This window comes from Trichechus manatus, unplaced genomic scaffold, assembly GCF_000243295.1.
Source record: "Trichechus manatus latirostris isolate Lorelei unplaced genomic scaffold, TriManLat1.0 scaffold00032, whole genome shotgun sequence".
In the NCBI taxonomy this organism is placed as follows: Eukaryota; Metazoa; Chordata; class Mammalia; order Sirenia; family Trichechidae; genus Trichechus; species Trichechus manatus.
Window position 1 is genome coordinate 20,189,364 of NW_004443968.1, and position 15,531 is coordinate 20,204,894.

At 40.5% G+C, this 15,531-nt stretch overlaps 1 long non-coding RNA gene across 1 annotated transcript in view; it reads left to right on the plus strand.

Annotated features, from left to right (window-relative positions):
* Window positions 1-7,234, plus strand: part of LOC111820283 (uncharacterized) — a 62,458-nt gene extending 55,224 nt beyond the window's left edge. Inside the window, exons 2-3 of the long non-coding RNA XR_002823839.1 lie at window positions 2,714-2,892; window positions 5,971-7,234. This is a non-coding gene — a long non-coding RNA (uncharacterized LOC111820283). The remainder of the gene's footprint in view (window positions 1-2,713; window positions 2,893-5,970) is intronic.
* Window positions 7,235-15,531: the final 8,297 nt, after the last annotated feature.

Consider the following 15,531-nt stretch of genomic DNA (forward strand, 5'->3'; position numbering starts at 1 on the left):
AGCACTTCTTTAGCTGGTAACTAGATGTACCTGCCATTCTTTGTCAAAATTAGTCTTAAATTCCATCAGGTTTTGGGAATGCGTTCCTTATATAAAATGCAGTTGCCTTGTATTATAACCTCAGGGAGCATAGGGTACTCATTCCTTGCACAGAATAAGCAATTAGTAAATGATCATCTAGAGTATTTGAACAGGCTGGAGAGGGAGGTGTGATCAGAATGTGAGCTTGACTATTCTCCTTTCATCCCTTCCTAGCTCATGGCTAAGGTTTGCATTTCCAGCTGAGGTTGCATGCTAAACTGTGATGTCCAGATGAGTACCACTGTTGTTAGTTGCTGTCGAGTCAGCTCAGATTCCTGGTGACTTTATGCATAACAGAATGAACATTGCCTGGTCCAGCACCGTCTTTATGATTGTAGGTATGTTTCAGTCCATTGTTACGGCTGTTGTGTTAATCCACCTCATTGAAGGTTTCCCTTGTTTTCATTGGCACTCTACTTTACCAAAGATTATGTCATTTTCTAGAAATTGGTCTTTCCTGGTGTTGTGTCTGTAGCACAGTGGTTAAAGCTCTTCGCTGCTAACTAAAGATCAGTGGTTCGAACCCACCACCTGCTCCACAGGAGAATGATGTGGCAGTCTGTTTCCGAATGTAAAGATTACAGTCTTGGAAACCCTATAGGGTAGTTCTGCTCTGTCCTACAAAGTCGCTATGAGTCAGAATTGACTTGACGGCAATGGGTTTGGCTTTTTGGTTTTTGATATGTCCAAAGTAAGCAAGTCAAAGTCTTTCCATCTTTGCTTCCAAGGAACATTCTGGTTCTAAGGAACACTCTACAACCAGAATGAATACCACTACGTGGCTTTAATTTTTATCCTCTCAGTCTTACCCTTGGACTTATTTCTTTCTCTCTCTCCTCCCTCCCTCCCTCCCTTCCTTCCAAAAAATAACACATGTGTGGGGTTTTTAGTACTTAACATTTTATTTTCAAATAATTATCGATTCACAGGAAGTTGCAAAATAGAATACAGAGAGGTCTCATGTATGCTTCACCTGATTTCCACCAATGATAACATCTTATTTAACTGTAGTAGCACAGGTGTCTTTAAAGTGCAATAGCTCACCGAGTTTAGATTCCTAGGGGGAAAAAAACACACAATTATATTGAGATGCAGTAACCTTCTCCTCAGACCTAAAACCAGCGCGGGGTTCAAGGGCATGCCACCAGTGCAATCACACAAGGCCCCACACTCAGAAAGGGATGCCACACTTGGAGTTTAATAGCCTGTAATCATCATCTTGAAATTCTTAATAATTTTATTTTACATTTGTGTTTTGTAAGTGAAGTACGATGGGACAATGGAGCATGTGCCGGGAACTTAGCTTAGCACCTCAGTTCCTGAGTGTTTCTACCTTCTGTGTGGTTCCACATCCTGCCGCCTCCCTCCCTCCCTTGGCCGTCCTGAGACCACTGCTGTCCCCCACCCCCACCTTTCCTGGGGGTCCCGTATGAGGGGAAGGCTGGGGTTGAGAGGAAGCACCAGGTCCCCGTGAGGGTCTGCACTTGCCCAACAAGTCTCCCTGTGCCCAAAGAAGCACAGCATAAAACAACAAATAGAAAGCACCATGGCAAGTCGAGAGGGAAAGAAAGCGGAAGAAAGGAAACCACTTCTTGAACAAGGGGCTCAATATTTGCATTTTGCACTGTACCCCACAAATTATGTTGACGGCTCTACCTAACACTATTTTATAGTCAGGCCTCTTACAAGAAGCTTACGCACGAAGGTGAATATTTATCAGGAAATAGAAGCTTTAATGAAAGCACAGAGAAATACTTGTTTGTCAAAGGCTCAGATAATTCCCACTAATGCCAGAGAAATCTTCCTTAAGCACAGTTCTTATCAAGTCATGGACTGCTCTAAAACCTGCAGTGCTCCCTGGTTATCAAATACACGCCATAGCCATAGCCTGGCCCCGGGGCTCTCCATAAATTATCTACCCTCATTTTGTCTTCTGAATTTCAGGTCTGACCAGACCTTGATTTAAATCCATGCTTGCTTCCAACTAAACACAGTCCATGCTTTCCCAGCTCTGTGCCTTTTCTTATGCCATTTTCTTTTTCACAAATGGAACTTTTCTTTGAAAGTGAGCTATTGCTTTTCTCTTAAGTTCTCAGCCTGTGCCCACTTCATAACCTTTGTGCTTGTTTCCTCTTCTCATAATGCTCTTTCCCTAGGTCTTGTTTGGCTAGAGCCTTCTTGCCATTCAGAGAGAAGGTCACCTCTTCAGAGACTTGCTCCCATCCCATCCCATTACTCTTCTATTAATTCTATTTACTGCTTTTAAACTTTACTTTGTATTTTTTTTTTTTTTTTTACTGGTGTAATGATTCTTTCCTCATGAGAGTAGGAGCCTTTTATTTTATTTTATTTTTGCCTTGTTCACTTCTGTATCCTCAAGGCCTTGATGTATGCCTGGTATATATTTATTGAACAGAAAGGGCCCTTTCCCTCCATTGAACACTGGAAAATGTTGTATATCATATGTTGTGTACATGTTTTCTCTCCTACACTATTAACTTCTTGAGGGTGGGGAATGATTCATTCTTATCCTCAAAAATGCCTAAGAGAGAACCAGGCTTTATTCAGTCTTCATGGAATAAATATATAAAAATAAATGGTACAGGGACAGAGAATTTCTTTTTGCTTTCAGAACAACTGGACCCTGCATTAAGCCAGAGAGATCAAAACTAATTGCCGGAACGAGAAGCACATGCCATTTGGCATTCACTGCCTCTGTCCCAAGGACAGCCTTGGAAAATTGTGTAATCAACTAAGAGCATGCAGCATCCAGAGTGACCTCTATATTCATCTCAGTGCCATTCTCTTCAGGTAATTGGTTGCCTTCCTGTCCTGTGGGTTGAAAAGCTTCCTAAAATAGACCAGGGACAAGGCTTAGCTCTGATGGGAGTGATCAAAGTGAGGGGCACCTTCTTTATGTTTATGGGACATTTGTATCTGTGTGTGTATGCATGGGTTTTTAGCAAAGCACTTTGTTTTTCATTGTCCATAAAAATGGATGTATTCTCCTACAAATCATTTTGAGGGCCTATGGGCTGTGAAGAAGATAAAGTGAGGCATTAATCTAGAGAGTGAAATGTTTGGGTCAGAAATAGGCTTATTAGACCAAGATGGTAAACACAAATATAGAAGAAAGATCTGTTCTGGATGTTCTGGGCAAGGAGAACACGAGGCCTGCTGATCAGCAAAGCTGGGCTGAGATGAGGCTTCTCAGGAGCTATGATAGAGTCAGAGCCATAGACGGTCTCCCAGGAGCTGGTGAATAGAGCAATTTTGTACAAGGCTGAGGCAACTGGAGGGTGGTAGATAGAGAAGAAGTGGGCAGTGGTAGTCAGTGGTAGAATTCTCACTTTCCATGCAGGAGACCTGGGTTTAACTCCCAATCAATGCACTTCATGTACAGCTACCACCTGTCTGTCTGTGGAAGCTTGCATGTTGCTATGATGCTGGAAGAAAAGCCTGATGATCTACTTCTGAAAATCAGCCAATGAAAACCTTGTGGATTAAAGACCAAATCCTCAATTGATCATTGGGATGATGCCGGATCAGGCAGCGTTTTGTACCATTGTGCATGGGATCCCCTTAAGTCAGGGGCTAACTCAGCAGCAGCTAACAACAATAACAATACAGAGAGAGAAACTGCAATGTTCTGAAACATTTGCACAATTCCCTCTTCCCTTACCCCCCAGAAGAGCTTTTCATAGGTAGACCCCGAGCCTCTTGGCTTCTCCTGGGTATTCCTATGGCTAATGCTGAAAATGCGGATGGCTTCCCTCCTCCTTCAATCTGGCAAAACCTCCACGATGAGACTAAAAGCTGGTTTCATTCCTGGAGGGTTAGTGTTTTTTGGGGGGATAGGGACAGTGTGTGGCACACACACAGAAAAACAAAACTATGCAAACTGTGGAAGAAATGAGAATGATGGCTGCTGGTCCTGAGGCTTGCCTGCTGGGGTCAGATACCTCCTGTGGGTGCACACACCTCATGGGGTGAGGCATTGGGGTTGCGGGAAAGTGATTTTAGCCAATTCTGTGAACAAGGTTCTGGAAGGCTTGGTGGGGTGAAGGTTTATTTGTAGTCTTCTTCTCGGGAAGAAAATGTCCATTGTGTGACAGGTGTATGTAGCATTGCTGGTCTCCTGTGGGGTTTCCTCCCTTTTCCCTGAGTTTTGCTCCTCATCAGTCTTCCAGCTGGCATTTTAAACAGTTCTGGGCTTCCGTGAGAGGACTATGGACAGAGGTCAGAACCTGAAACCCTGCATATAGGAATGGTTTACTGTTATCAGCCAGCTGGGGCCTTGACCTGGACAGGGCATGAAGAAGTGGAAATGGTGCTCAGAGGGGTATGGCAAATGGCACTGGGGTGAGAAATCTATTACTTTTCTTCTCTTTTCCACTCTGGGAAAAATTATTCTTATTTCCTGTAAAGGGGAAATTCTGTAGAGCCTGGAATTGGCCCCTAAACATATTTTTCCCCACAAAGGCATTCTCTCTTGTGCTTGCTGCCTTATTTGTCCTTACTTTTCTATTCTTTATAGCAGTACAGAACTGAAGAATTTGCCTTTAGACTGGTTCAGTCTGGACTCTGAGCTGGATTTTTCCATTGGCTAGATGTTTCCGGCTACTGAGTAAATCATTTATTTGTCAAATCAGTCACCTGGTAAAACAGCACTTGCTTTCTAAGACTGATGGCTCTAGTGTGCCAAATAATACCCAGGGATTCCAGCTCCTGCCAAAACAAAGAATGGCCAAGGGGCTAAGGAAATCTGGCAAGTCCTATCAGCCCCACGTCCAAAATGTATCTATAGTTTATCTCCTTATCATAGGCCTGCTTTGTCTAGATTGCTATACTAGCATCTCAATTGGCCTCCCAGTTCCACCCTTGATCCCCCTCCAAGCCATTCTCCACTCAAGCCATAGACATTGTACTGCTTTCACAAATCGCCACAAATTTAGTGGATTAAAATAACACAAATTTAACAACAAAAAAAGTAAATAACGCAAATTTATCCTCTTACAGTTCTAGAGGTCAGAAGTCTGAAATCGGTTTCACTGGGCTAAAATCAAGAAATCAGCAGGATTGCATTCTTTCTGGAGGCTCTAGGAGAGAATCTTTGTCCTTGCCTTTCCAGCTTCTAAAGGCTTCCCACATTCCTTGGCTCGTGGCCTTGCATCACTGTGACCTCTATTTCCATTGTCACATCTGGCTCTGACTCTCCTGCCTACCTCTTTCCCTTATAAGAACACTTGTGATTACATTGGGCCCAAGTGGATAGTTCAGGGTACTCTCCCTATCACATGGTCATTAACTTAATCACGTCCACAGAGCCCCTTTTGCCATGTAAGGTAATATATGCACAGGTTCTGGGGATTAGAAGGCAGACTTTTTTTTTTGGAGGGGGAGTGGATTATTTTGCCTGCCACAAGCATCATGCCACTCACCTTGTTAAGATCCATCAATGACTTCTCTCTGCATGTAAAATACAATCTCCATTCCATCACATGGCCTACAAGACCCTGTCCACTTCTCAGCCAGTTTGCCCCTAGCTCACTATTCTCTTGTCACACTGGTCTGTGCCTACTCCTCTTAAAATTTCAAAACTTTTCTTTTGGGGGCCTTGATGATTGTTGCCCTGTCTTGCTGCATTATCCCACCTCCAAACACGACTACTTGTTTTCTTTTGGTCTTTGGCCAAATGTCACATCCTCTGGGAGACTTTTCCTGGGAAACTGTGCCTGAAGGAGGCCCCACCCTGATCACTTATATTTATTCTGTCACTTCATAACACGTATCATGCTCTGAGGCAAGGTCGTTTATATATTTGTTATCACTCTCATTACAATGTAAGCTCAATGAGGGCAATCATCATTTTGTTTTGTTTATCAACAGTATCCCCAGTGCTTATCATGATGCCCAGCAAATATTTGAAATCTATTCTATGTTCATTAAAGAAGACAACGTGAGGATCTCAGGGAGAAGGTCAGCATAAAACATCTCTCTTCCCTTTCTATGTCATTGACTTCACCATTCAAATTACAGCAAAGGTGTTTCCAGTTGTGGAATCCACTGTTTATTTGAAGGAAGGAATCTAACATTAATTGTATGGCTGCAGGGAATTGGGCTAGAACCTTTCGTTTCTTAATCCTCAAATGCTCTTTTGAGTCAAACATTCATGGTTCCTCTTAGCAGAAGAAACAGAGGCCCATGTAAGTAACTTGCCTAAATTTACAAGACTAGTAAGTAGTAGAGTGGCATCTGAATGCAGGTTGTCTGACTCCAAGAACTGTTACTGTTGTACATACCTGCTTACTAGAGAGTGTTGCCAAGAGAAAAGAGCTTGGACTGCAGAATTAGGTGGACCTGTATTTAAATCCTGACCATGTCACTTAGTAGCTTTGTAATTTTGAGTATGTGTCTTAGTCTTAGTGAATCTCAACTTCCTTATCTCATATGACTGTTATGAAGAGTAAATAAGATATGTAAGCACCTAGCACAATGCCTGGTGCTAAATACTTAACACATGGTAGGTATAAAATATTATTAATAGAAACCTGGAACTCAAGAAGACAGGCATATTCATTTCTTCGCTCTCTTCTAATTTAAAAGAAGCTTGGGTGAGAAAACTTGAAATAAATGCCCTTGGTCAATAGTCTGCTTTGCTTTCATCATTGCCTCTTCCTGCCACAAATGTTTTCAAGCTCAAACTTACTGAAAGAGGTTTCCTCATCAGTGATGAGTGCTTTTGTAACTCACTCAAAACCTACAAGAAAGAGTCACAATTTAGTAGTGCTGAGATGTTGTTGTTTTGGGCAACAGCTACATTTGGGACATTAGAAGTGGTAGAATGGGAAGTTTTCCAAAGCAGTGGAAGAGTATGTCATGTGACGCAGCAGCTGTGCTTCCTCATGGGATTGTCTCCCTAGTGGAACATTTCCCCAAAGCTACACTTTTCCTATCCTACCAGGAGGGTGAATAAAGTGTGTATCTCAAACGCCTCTGGTAACAATTTCTTTCCCAACCAACCCTTCACACTGCGTTGTTTAAAAGACAAATCTTTTTAAAAATGCAAATGTGTGTATGTCATTCTCTTGTTTAAAGCCTCCAATGCACCCTCCTGACACTTTTCACTGTTTTACAAGCCTCACCACTGTTTGAGTCCAATCTACCTTCTGAGCTCCATTTCTTCTGAATTTGATTCCATCACTACTGCCTCAATACACCCTCCACTTCATGGGTCTATTCACAATTCTCCCAAAATGGTAGCATCTTTCACCTTGGTGACCTTACACATGTTATTTCTTCTTCCTCTGTGGTCCCACGGCACTTTGGAACTACTATCAGAGCCCTTATCATATCCTTTTGGGTTTGTTTCCATGCTCATCTTCCCCAACAAAACATGCTTTCTAATTGATAGCTCCATTACATAACTTCAGTATGTACTGATTTACTGCTAAAAGTTGCTGTCATGGATTGAATTGTGTCTCCCAAAAAATGTGTGTATCAATTTGACTGGGCCATGATTCCCAGTATTGTGTGGTTGTCCTCCATTTTGTGATTGTAATTTTACATTAAAGAGGACTAGGTTGGGATTGTAACACCACCCTTACCCAGGTCACATCCCTGATCCAATGTAAAGGGAGTTTCCCTGGGGTATGGCCTGCATGCCTTTTAACTCTCAAAAGATAAAAGGAAAGGGAAGCAAGCAGAGAGAGGGGACCTCATACTACCAAGAAAGCAGGGCCGGGAGCAGAGCGCGTCCTTTGAGCCTAAGGTTCCTGCACTGAGATGCTCCCAGACCAAGGTAAGACTGATGACAAGGACTTCCCTCCATAGCCGACAGAGAAAAGAAAGACTTCCCCTGGAGCTGACTCCCTGAATTTGGACTTCTAGCCTACTAAACTGTGGGAGAATAAATTTCTCTTTGTTGAAGCCATCCACTTGTGGTATTTCTGTTATAGCAGCACTAGATGACTAAGACAGTCACACTACTCAATTCACTTGGTCCAAAGAAACATCACTGTGGTTACGAGGTTATTTTAGCCAAAAATTAAGATAACTAAGACAGTGGATGAAGTAAGAATAACTAGAGAGTAAGAGAGAAAGTTGAAACCAGAAAGTTAGGATTGGTGACTAAAGAGGAGAAAACAGCCTTGACAGCGTGAATATAGGAAATAGTATACGAAGGAGCTATAGAAGAATGATCCCAGCCCCATGAATGATGTGAGAATAGAATGAGGGAAACTGAAACCAATATAGTATAAGGAAGCATGTGCATATATTTATCACCTAGAATGCCAATCATATAAAATATTAGAGCTTTAAAGGACCTCAGAAAAATCTTAGCCCAGAGACCACAAAATGAAGACTTACTGTTGCAAAATTTGATCCATATATCTGTTTTATGTTACCCAGAGAACTTGGGCCTGTACAGAAATTAAAGAAAAAAAAAGTAGCAAACCTCTAAAATCAGGAGATTTGACATAAATATCTGGATAACCTGTTTTTCTTGAAAAGCTGAATTGACACCACTGGATCTGCATTCTTGAATGGCAACAACTTAGTTGGAGCTGAGCAGCAGCTGTCACCTTCAGGCAGTGCCTGTGATCCCACCATTGTCTCAAACCTCTTTCCCACTTCACTCCTGTACATTATCTGCCTAAGTCTTGGAGACATTTGAATTTTAGACCCATTATCTAATCAAATCCCTTTTCTTTACACAAGAGAAGACTGAGACTCACAACAGCTTGCTTAAGATCTCACACCTAAGCAATGAAGGGGGAGAATGGGACCTCTGGTCTCCTGATTCTAAGTGCACACTCATCACTACACCATTCTACCTCTAAGTTTCATCTATTGCCAATACAAATGAGATTCAGAAAATATGAAAGAAGGAACAAAGCCTATCTTTGAGATCCTATTTCCTAGAGCTACTGAAATCTCAAGGTGAGATTTAACAAGCAATCATCAGTACAATGTTCAGAAAATAGAACAAAGTGAGAAGGTCATGTTGATTCCACTCCCCACCCTTCCCTGAGCCTCTGTTCTGCCAGCAAGTGTTCAGGAAGAAGATGCTGTTAATAGCTCTTCATTCTCACACTGGGGGTTAACTGTATGGGCGGGGCACCTTCATATTCACAAGATCACCCATGATTGAAATTCCCTCCTGCTTATATGTTCAGCTGCTAACCAAAAAGTTGGCAGTTTGAATCCACCAGCCACTCCCTGGAAACCCTATGGGGCAGTTCTACTCTGCCTGCAGGGTTGCTATGAGTCGGAATTGACTGAACGGCAGTGGGTTTAGTAGTTCCCTTGCAAATGAGAAGAGAGTTGTTAATTTGTGGTTTAGATTTCACTAGGACTTGGATGGACTGAATCTGTGGGTAGTAAATATCTTAAAGGCAGTTAGAATGGTCTAGAGAGTGTAAGCAAAAACAAAGATCTTTGATACCTGCTTTTAAAGTGTCAATTTATGGGTTGATTACCAGACACCCAGATCTAGTGTGTCACAGAGGAAAGTTCAATCTGTTTTCAAAGAGTCAGCAATGCCAACTCAGTTTTCCTGTGTAGAAGCAGTCCTAAGAGATATGCTTAACCCATTAAAAACACTCGTTGCTATGGAGTCAATTCTGACTCATAGTAATGCTATAGGGCAGGGTAGAACTGCCCCCATAGAGTTTTCAAGGCTGTAAATCTTTTTGGAAGCAGACCACCACATCTTTCTCCTGCATAGTACAACTGGTGGGTTCGAACCACCAATCTTTTGGTTAGTAGCCAAGCGTTTAACCACTGCATCACCAGGGTACCTAGAGATATGACTAGGTCTCAGATATTTATGGCTCTTTTCTTTCAGTTCAATTAAACTAACATTTGTTGAGCACCTACTCTGTGCAGGCACTTTCTTACAGAAAAGGACACATGGGATTATCGAGGGGGAAGAAATTAATTGTGACATGGAGAATCTGATATCTTATGAAGGAAGCAGCATATTGGCATCTGTAGATATTGAAGTGTAAGAAATGCCAAGCAGAAGGAACAGAGTGAGGAACAGCACAGGGGTTGGCGATAAAAGATGTTCTAGGGTAGCAGCAAGTAGGGAGGGCTGGATGGAGCAGAGCAAGCATTGAGGAATGCTGTGTGTGTGTAGGGGTGGGGGGGAGGGTTTGAGTCTGGAAATTAGACTTATATTGTAGAAACTCTAAATGCCAGGCTGAAGAGTTTGGACTTTGTTCTATGTGTAATAAGAAATTACTGAAAGTTTTTGAAAAGAAAAGTGATACAATCCTTCATTATTTATAATAAAATATAGAGGAGTTAGCTGCATTTTTAAGACAAGCAAGTGTTTACTGTCTGTATTCCTAAAAGAACACATTTCCTAATTTCTTTCTGAGAAAGGAGTGTAAGCTCAAAAGAGCGTATTCCTGAACAAATACAAGAAAAAAAAAGGGATTGTGTTATCTGAAAGGACTAGATTTTGCTATTTTATTCCCCGCAGAGTTTACAAGGCTGTCAACAGAATGTTGGTGCATTGTTAAAATTAATAATTTAGATGAAGGTTTGCAAGAACCTAAGCAAAAGATAAGTTATTAAAAAAAATAAAACTGAATTCTCGGGGGGTGGTGGTGGGGGAAGGCTTTATGGTAAATTTATCAACTGTTTTCAAAATGAGAGCCTAGGATTAAATTTAGGAAAATCATATTGCATGGGGGTCAGGCATGTTGGCCTTTGAGTTCAGACTGACATGGGTGTGAGTTCTGGCTCAGCCAGTTAGTATCTGAGTAATCTTGGGAAACATACTTTCTTTTCAGCCTCAGCTTTCTCATCTGTAAATGGGAGTAATATTAACCACCTCACTGGGTTGTTAATAAAATTAACCATAACCACTGGGTTGTTGAAATTAAAAGTTTGCTAAGTGCTTACCAAAGTCCTATTTTGTTTATAATTAACTCTATACAGATATTTGCTGTTTTTACTGTAATACCCTCCTCCCAATTAATATAGATTTGACAATGAAAAAAAATCATCTTTCATATTTCACTTCTCTATTCCGTTTAGTACTTTAATATAAAATACTTTTGAAATATATCCTTATAACAATGAAAATAATAGACAATGTGTTAATTATTTAATCAGTAAACATGCACTAAAAGAATATGTATCTTTGCAAGTACAAAAATATTGTTTTAAATTTCTGGTAAATTGTTATTTCTTGACAATTTGTATGACTTAACTGTACTAATTTCATGGGCTTATATTTTTATAGCTTTTTATTATTGTCTCCTAACTTTATACCATCACTTTGTGAAAAATCAATTAAAACAAAATGTTAAAGGCTAGTGTTTCCATTATTTTACTCCTTGGATATTTGTTTCAGGCTTTGTAAGTCTTAAAATTCCTCAGTCAAATTTTTATTTGTTTTATTGTGTTTTAGGTGAGAGGTTACAGCACAAATTAGATTTTCATTCAAAAATTTTATGCACAAATTGTTTGGTGACGTTGGTTGCAATCCCCGCAATGGTTCAGCACTCTCCCCATTTCCCTTTCCAGGCTGGGTTCTCCATGTTCATTCGTCCGTTTTCGTGTCCCTTCCTGCCTTCTTGTCTTTGCTTTTGGGCAGGTGTTGCCCATTTGGTCTTGTATACTTGATTGAACTAAGAAGCACCTTCCTCACGTGTGTTATTTTTTGTTTTATATGCCCGACTGATCTTTGGCTGGAAACCCTGGTGACATAGTGGTTAACAGCTATGGCTGCTAACCAAAAAGGTCGGCAGTTCAAATCCACTAGGCCCTCCTTGGAAACTCTATAGGGCAGTTCTACCCTGTCCTATAGGGTTGCTATGAGTCAGAATTGACTTGACGGCAACAGGTTTGTTTTTTTGTTTTTTTAAATCTTTGGCTGAAAGGTAGACTTCAGGAGTGGCTTCTGTTCTGAGTTAGCAGGGTGTCCAACGGCCTTAGTCTTAGGGGTTTCTCCAGTTACTGTCAGACCAGTAAGTCTGGTCTTTTTTTGTGAAGTTGAATTTTGTTCTACATTTTTCTCCCACTCTGCCAAGGACCCTGTATTGTGATCCCTGTCAGAGCAGTCAGTGGTGGTAGCTGGGCACCGCCTAGTTCTTCTGGGCTCAGGCGGGTGGAGGCTGTGGTTCATGTGGTCCATTAGTCCTTTGGACAAATGTTTTCCTTATGTCTTTGGTTTTCTTCATTCTCCTTTGCTCTGGACAGGAAAGGACCAATAGATGTGTTGTAGATGGCCGCTCACAAGCTTTTAGTACCCCAGACACTACTCACCAAAGTAGGATATAGAACATTTTTTTAATGGACTATGTTATGCCAATTGACCTAGATGTCCCCCAAGACCATGGTGTCCAGCCCTCAGCCCCAGTAACTCAGTCCCTCAAGCTGTTTGAACGTGTCTAGGAAGCTTCTATTTCTTTGCCTTGGTCAAGTTGTGCTGACTTCCCCTGTATTGTGTGTAGTTTTTCCCTTCACCAAAGTTAACATTTGTCTGCCATCTAGTTAGCAATTTCCTCCCCCACACCCCTCTCCTGGTAACCATCAAAGGTTTTTTTTTTTTGCGTGTAAAACTTTCCTTGGGTTTTTATACTAGTGGTGTCATACAATATATGTCCTTTTGTGATAGACTTATTTCACTCAGCATAATGCCCTCCAGATTCATTCATGTTGTGAGATGTTTCGCAGATTCATCATGCGTAGTATCCCACTGTGTGTCTGTACAATAGTTTGTTTATCCATTCATCTGTTGATGAGTATTTAGGTTGTTTCCATCTTTTTTGTTATTGTGAATTAATGCTGCAATGAACATGGGTGTGCATATGTCTACTTGTGTGATGGCTCTTATTTCTCTAGGATGTATTCTTAGGAGTGGGATTGCTGGATGGTATGGTATTTCTATTTCTAGTTTGTTTTTTGAATTGTGATTTAGATGAAAGTTTACATACTAAATTATTTTCTCAATGAACAGTTAATACACAAATTGTTTTGTAGCATTAGTCGCCAACCATGTGTTGTGTCAACACTCTCCCCTTCTCCACCCCAGGTTCCCTGTTTCCATTTGTCTAGTTTTCCTGTCCCTTCCTGCCTTCTCTTCTTTGCTTTTGGGCTGGTGTGCCCATTAGTCTCATATATGTGACTGAACTATAAAGCATGTCCCTCATGAGTGTTATTGTTGGCCCTATAGACCTGTCTAATCTTTGGCTGAAGTGTGAACCTCAGGAGTGACTTCAGTACTGAGTTAAAAGGGTGTCCAGGGGCCATACTCTCAGGGTTTCTCCAGTCTCTGTCAGATCAGCAAGACTGGTCTTTTTTTGTGTGTGTGTGAATTTGAATTTTGTTCTACATTTTTCTCCATGTTGTGAGATGTTTCACAGATTCATCATTGTTGTTTATCGTTGTGCAGTATTCCATTGTGTGTATGTACCATAGTTTGTTTATCCATTCATCTGTTGATGGTCACTTATCAAATGCCTTTTCTGTGTTGAATGAGATGATCATGTGATTCTTTTGTTTTATTCTATTTATGTAATGGATTACATTTATTGATTTTCTAATGTTGCACCATCATTGCATACCTGATATGAATCCTAATAGGTCATGGTGTATTTTTTTTTTTTTTTGATGGTGAATTCTATTGGCTAGAATTTTGTTGAGAATTTTTGCATCTATATTCATGAGAGGTATTGGTCTGTAATTTTCTTTTTTTGCAGTGTCTTTGCCTGGTTTTGGTATCAGGGTTATGCTGGCTTCATAGAATGAATTTGGGAGTATTCTTTTCTTCTCTTTGCTCTGAAATAGTTTGAGTAGTACGGGTGTGAACTCTTCTCTGAATGTTTGGTAGAATTGCTTCTGGACTAGGGCTTTTTTTTGTTAAGAGGTTTTTTTTTTTTTTTTTTAAGTTACCTCTTCAATCTTTCTCTTGTTATGGGGCTGTTCAGGTTTTCTATATCAGCTTGTGTTAGTTTAGGTAGTGTCTTAGTTATCTAGTGATGCTATAACAGAAATACCACCACTGGATGGCTTTAACAAAAGAGATTTAGTCTCTCACAGTCTAGGAGGCTAGAAGTCTGAGTTCAGGGCACCAGCTTCAGGGAAAGGCTTTCTCTCTGTCAGCTCTGGAGGAAGGTCCTTGTGATCAATCTTCCCCTCGTCTAGCAGCTTCTCAACATAGGGATCCTGGGTCCAAAGGATGCCCTCTGCTCCTGGCACTACATTCTTAGTGGTATGAGGTCCCCTCTGTCTCTCTGCTTGCTTCTCTCTTTCATATCTCAAAAGAGATTGACTCAAGATACAACCTAATTTTGTAGGTTGAGTCCTGCCTCATTAACACAACTGCCTCCAATCCTGCCTCATTAACATCATAGAGGTAGGATTTACAACACATGGGAAAATCACATCAGATGACAAAATGGTGAACAATTACACAATACTGGGAATTATGGCCTAGCCAAGTTGACACACATTTTACGGGGACACATTAAATCATAACAGGTAGGTCATGTGTTTTTAGAAATTTGCCCATTTCCTCCAGGTTCTCAAATTTGTTGGAGTACAATTTTTCATAATATTTTGTTATCATCCTTTCTATTTTAGTTGGGACTGTTGTAATGTCCCTCATCTCATTTCTCATCTGGGTTATTTGCTTCCTCTCCTGTCTTTTTTTTTTTTGTCAGTTTGGCCAGTTGATTTTGTTGATGTTTTCAAAGAGCAAACTTTTTGTTCTTGTTGATTCTTCTTCTTATTTTTCTGTTCCCTATTTCATTTATTTCTGCTGAATCTTTATTATTTCCATTCTTCTGGTGGCCTTACTCTTCTTTTGCTGTTCTCTTTCTATTTGTTTGAATCATAGGGTTAACCCTTTGACTTTGGCCTGTTCTTCTTTTTTGATGTGTGCATTTATTGCTGTAAATTGAACTCTGAGCACTGCCTTTGCTGAGTCCCAAAGGTTTTGGTAAGATGTGTTTTCATTCTCATTTAATTCTTAGATTTTTTTTAATACCCTCTTTGATTTCTTCTATTACTCAGTTGTTTTTAAGCAATGCGTTATTCAGTTTTTATGTATTTGATTTTTTTCCTATATCTTCCTGTTATTGATTTCTATGTTTATGGCGTTGTGATCAGAGAGAATGCTTCATATTTTGTTGATGATTTGGATTTTGTTGAGGGTTGCTTTGTGGCCTAAAGATGTGGTTTATTCTGGAGAATGTTCCATGTGCATTGGAAAAGAATGTATACTTTGCTGCTGTTGGGTGGAGTGTTCTATGTATGTCTGTGAGGTCAAACTGGTTAATTTTGGCCTTTAGATCTTCTGTATCTTTGTTGAGTTTCTTCCTAGATATTCTGTCCTTTCCCGAGAGTGGTGTGTTGAAGTCTCCTACTATTATTGTGGAACTGTCAATTTCTCTTTTCAGTGCTGTTAGAGTTTGTTTTATGTATTTT